This window comes from Suricata suricatta, chromosome 10 (assembly GCF_006229205.1).
Source record: "Suricata suricatta isolate VVHF042 chromosome 10, meerkat_22Aug2017_6uvM2_HiC, whole genome shotgun sequence".
Classification (NCBI taxonomy): Eukaryota; Metazoa; Chordata; class Mammalia; order Carnivora; family Herpestidae; genus Suricata; species Suricata suricatta.
The window spans coordinates 57,088,347-57,093,461 of NC_043709.1; the positions used below are offsets into that span (position 1 = coordinate 57,088,347).

General features: G+C 51.3%; 1 protein-coding gene across 3 annotated transcripts in view; it reads right to left on the reverse strand.

The window, feature by feature from the left end:
• Positions 1–5,115, reverse strand: part of DGKA (diacylglycerol kinase alpha) — a 22,782-nt gene extending 17,667 nt beyond the window's left edge. The window contains exons 1-2 of one of the 3 annotated variants that reach the window (XM_029953851.1): positions 4,916–5,115; positions 1,326–1,452 (exon numbers count right to left, since the gene is read on the reverse strand). The gene's annotated coding sequence lies outside the window, so the exon portion shown is untranslated. Of the gene's footprint in view, positions 1–1,325; positions 1,453–4,101; positions 4,200–4,915 lie in introns of those variants that run through there. The other 2 variants (XM_029953850.1, XM_029953852.1) reach the window with 2 other exon arrangements.

The window sequence follows — 5,115 nt, forward strand, 5'->3', positions numbered from 1 at the left end:
CATCTACCATCCCACAGTCCCGCCCCTTCTTCCTTTCGGGTGGTTCTAACAGCGTCTGTGGCACGCCTCCCTGGCCACGACCCCATCTTGCTCTGCCTCTGGCCTCGGTCCTCAGCCCGGCTCTGCCACCCACTTTCCGAACCACCCATGCCCCTCAACGACCTCTAGAGCTTTTGACGCGCGACACAGAACCAGCTCTGGCCGGGTCCCCAGCCCCGGCCCCGCCTACGTCCTGCAGAGCTCCAATTGGGAGGAAGGAGGGGTACCCCAGGCGGGCGCGAGATCGGGAGGAGGTAGGGGAAGAAATCTCTGAGCATCACTCCGTCTGGCTTCCCAGTTCTAGGAGGGTTGAGCTGAGTGCAGGAATCTCAGATTCAGGGTTTTCCTTACACCTTGCTAGATCACCAGTGTTTAGGGAGCCCTAACTTTCAGCTGGGGGACCCAGGGACCATCACGCGGATCATGCTGGCCACGGATCCAGGGGCCAAGTCGCAGAGGGCAACTTGGCTTGAAGATTCAATAACAGCAATAACAGTTTTACCTTACATTAGTATAGTACAGCACCGGCTAGGAGTCAGGCAAAACTAGAGTTAGTCATATCAGGGTCCCATCCTTAGCTCTGATACTGTTGTGTGATTTGGACAAATTATATCTGTAAAATGGGATGAATGATACCTATCTGTCATAGTTGTGGGTATTAAGTTAAATCCTGCATGAAAAGTACCCAGTGTAACGCCTGCATATAGAAGGCCTACAAAAATGGTAGTCATCACTGCACTAACTGTTATAATCAAATCCCATGAGATAAGAAATTACTGGTAGATCCATTCCACACATGAGGAAACTGGAGCTTGAAGACGTTGGGACTTCCCAAGGCAGGTGGTAAGTGGAGGAGTCAACCCCAAGAACCACATGCCAGGGCCCCTGCCTGACCCTGGCCTCCTCTTGTTCCACTCTTCCCTCCACACACCGCCTTCTAATCTCACTGCCCTCCTTTCTGTTCTGTCAGCCAAATTCTTCCCTGCTCAGGGCCATGAGACTTCCTGTTCTCTCTGCCTGGAGCACCCTTCCCTTTCTTGGCAGGGCGGACTTCTTTGCCTAAGCCGAAATGTCAGCTCCTTCAAGAGACCCTCCTTGATCATTCTCTTCTAAAGTAGCCCCCCTCCTTTGCACAGCACTCTCCTTTGTTCCCTTCATAGCACTTATCGCAAATAGAAATTATCTTGCTAATTTATTTGCTCTTTGTGTTTGTCTTCTCCTACCAAAGTATAAATTCCACGCAGGCAGGAACTTGTCAGGGTTGCTCACCACTATATCCCCAATACCTTGAACGGTGCTCAGCATGTTGTAGGTGCTCCATATTGGTTGTACAAATAGTAGTGTAAAGTTAGGGAGCCATACGTTGGAAATATTAGTCCAAATATGGTTCAATGGGATTCCATAGTGTCCATCCTGACAGGGGAATATGAAACAATTTGGAACACATACAGGAGGTGCTAAGTAGATATTTGTTAAATGAACGAATGATGCTAAGAAGCACTTATTGTGGCACTCCACCTAGGGCTCCTGCCTCCACTTTGCCTACTTATGAGGGTTTGTTGGGTAAGGCTCAAGGAGGCAATTAGGGCCTACACGAATTTCCTTTCTGATGGTGCAAGAATCTTCTCTGCGGCCTCTGCCCTTGGGACATCTCTGCTGTCCCTGTCTATGCAGTATTCCATTCTTGTTCTGGGGGTCCCTGGGAATATTATGAAGGAAGTTCTGGGACACTTATATTATGGAGAAAAGGACTCCACCCATCTGGCTCTTTTCAATGACTATAATCCAACTTCTATTGCCAATAGATCTAATGAATACATAATAGTCTTAGGGCTAATTGGGCCTGTATGGCTTAATTAGCCTCTCTGATTACCCCTGGGGATTCTTAGATGGCGTCAAGGTTTTAGGAAATGAAATCTGAGAGAGAAACTGACAAAGAGAGCAAAGGAGGGACGATGAACAGGAGAGAGGACATATCTCTCTTTTCACAATGACCCTTCTTAGCACCCCCAAGACATCACATGTAATTTATAGTAGAGCTTAAGAGAATGGATGTTTTAATTAGACAGGCATGGATTAGAATCCTAGCTCTTGGGTGAGTTATTTCATCTTCCTGAAACTGTTTCCTCATTGGTAAAATAGGTACATAGAGAAATCAGTCACAGCATGGAGATTAAGTAAGATAATACATGCAATACACTTAGCAAACGGTATGGCACAGAGGAAGAACCCAGAAAATGTTAGCTATTCTCATTGTTGTTGTTATTGTTGTAGTTATACAAAGGTGGTACACAGAGAAACACATCTGGAGATTAGGAAAAATGATGTCTTTGACACAGGAAGGCATAAATTCTAAGGACTCCCAGCAGCAGTGAAGCCCAGTTGTGCACTTGCCCCTGCTGTGTCATCTCAGGCACAGACATGTAGTATTCGGATACTGCACTTTGCCTTGGGAGGGTGAGGAAGTGGTGAGAAGCTAAACTGTCAGGGTCCAAGGAAACCTCTGGGCTGGGACCTTGGATATAACGGCTCCTGGTATCTTTTCAGTTGTTCTCTTGACTTCTCTCACCCAAAGTTTGGCTGCCCCTGTTGCCAAACCACAATGAACTACAGGATCCTGGACCCTAGAGAGCTGGAACAAACCCAATTTTGTCCTCCCTGCTCCATACCAACCCTGAGGCCATTACCTGGGCTAGTCTAGGCGAATGCCAGGGCTGGGAGGGTGGGGTCGGTCTGCGCCTGCCTGCCAGCTCTTTGTGATTCACCCTTCCCTTCCCTGGCCTGGCTTCCCTGCCCGCCCTACCAACCTGGGGTGTGAAAGTAAGTTGACTTGGAGGCAGAGAATCCTAGAACATCTTCAGAGCTGGGAAATACCAACTCTCACATTTTACAGAGCAGGAAACTGAGACCCAGTCAAAGAGGCACTCTCTCAGGGTCACACCCAGACTCTAGATGTCCATTAAATCTCAGCGCCTCTGTTTTCTAGATCTTATTTTAAATAGTAAACACTAAAATTGCTGGTAGCCAAGAGGTACATATGATTTCCAAGGCCAGTGTGAACACTTAAAGTTTCCTTTTTCACTTCAACATTCATCACTCCCATTTCAAGTTATATAGATTCACCATTACTGAAGAATGAGCTATGCCCCTAGAACATTCAGGCTGACCCTGCAAGGAACCCCAAGTGGCAAGCCCAGGCCTGATTACCTGGCCTTCTGAATCCCCTAACCACACCAGGGCCTGCATCTTCCTTTTCTTTCCCAGGACTGAGGGAGGGTCTATTCTTTTCTGCCAAACCCTGCTACTAGTCAGTCCTCCTCCCCCCAGGAATCATTTGGTTTGAAGTTTCAAAATTCTATACGCTTCCACAAAACTTACAGATGGGAGTGTTGCCTGATTAAGGGGTGGTGTGTGTGTGTGTGTGTCTGTATGTGTGTGTGTGTGTGTGTGTGTGTGTTTGTGTGTGTGTGTGCGTGCGCGCGCGCCTGTGTGTCAGTGTGTAGTACAGGAGGAAGTTACGATGTTGGCATGGTTGGGGGATGTGGGCTCATACGTTCGGAGGCGGAGGAGATGCCCAGCAATACTCACATTTCTTCCTCAGTAAGCCTCATTTCCCCCCATTTAAAGGTGAAACGTGGGATTTAGATCCAGGTAGTTTCAGAAACTTCCCAGTGACAGGTGTGGAAAGGACGGTGTGGAAGTTGGGGACCAGGAGGTCAAACAAGAACCCTTCTGCACCCATGCAGTGCTGTGAAGGTTCCAAAACAGACTTTACCTCCACTCGAGTCCCCAGGAGCTGAGCTTCATCATCCCCCCGAGTGAGCAGGAGGGATGGAGAGGAAGGTCTGGAGGAGACGCCGCCTACGGGGCTCTGGCTCATCCTCCCGCTGCCCCCCGGGTCCTGGCGCAAACCCCTCTAGCTACCCGCTCCAGCGGTCAGGCTTCCTCCTTCTCGGCCCAGCAGCCCTACCCCTGCCCGAGCGGCGGCCCCTCGCGTGGTTCCCGCCCCCTCTTGCTCCGGGTGGGAGGGAGGGAGGTGCAGGGGGCTCGCGGGGTCTCTACCTTGCCTGCGGAGGGCGCGCGGTGGGAGCCGAAGCGCGGCGCAGGAGCTGGAGCCCAAGCGGGGCTGGAGGGGACGGACCAGGCAGGCGCGGCCGCGGCGAGGCCGCCCCGTTCCTGACGACACAGCTGCCCGCCCCCGACCCCGGCCGGCCCGCCTGCGCCCAATACCGGCGCCCCCAACTCCGGGAACTCCAGTCTGGCGAGGCCCCTGTTTGCAGTTCGCCAAGCCTGATTCTCCCACCTCCCCAATATCTCTAGGGCTCTGGTCTGCGCCACTTTCTCCACAGCCTGTGCTTCTCATCTTCCCGCCTCGAGACAGGTCGGTTTCTATCCATCTTCCCTTGTAATCATTCATAGCCTCTCCCCCCATCCCAACCCTGGGCGGCCAAGATAGGGGGCGGGACCGATGATGGCACACCTAGGCAATGGCACACCTAGGCAACGCCTAACCCTCTCCCAATTGCTGCCATTCGGGGACTTCCCTTCCAACTCTTTTCCATCCACCATTGACCGAATTCATATACAGAGGATCCCACAGTAGCAAACCCAGAGTCCCAGACTCTACATCCCTACACACAAACGCCTCCCTCCTCCCATGGGCTCTGCACTGCTTAACAGTATTTGAGGCCTACCTTTGCCTCTAGTTTCCTCCTCTCCCTAAAACCCAAACTCCAGATGGCTCAGACTTGTTTTCCCCAATGGAAGTACACCTCCTTCTCTCAAGACTCAAGGCCTTCCCTTAATTCTGGGGTGGTTTAGGTGCACTCCGGTCTGTGTCCACTCTTTCTCCATTACCCCAACCCTCCCATTTTACCTGCTGGCCTTGGCAGGTGGTGTAGAAGACCCTGGCCAAACGAAAGGGTGAGAGAAGATTCTTTCAGCTCCTCCTGCCTGGAAACTGTTCTGAAGTTATTAAGGCTCTTGCGGCAGCATGGATGATGGGGAGGCTAGTAGTGCAAGGGAGAGAGGCAGAGGCCTAGGACTTACTGGTAGGAACTGGGGACCCAGGCATCC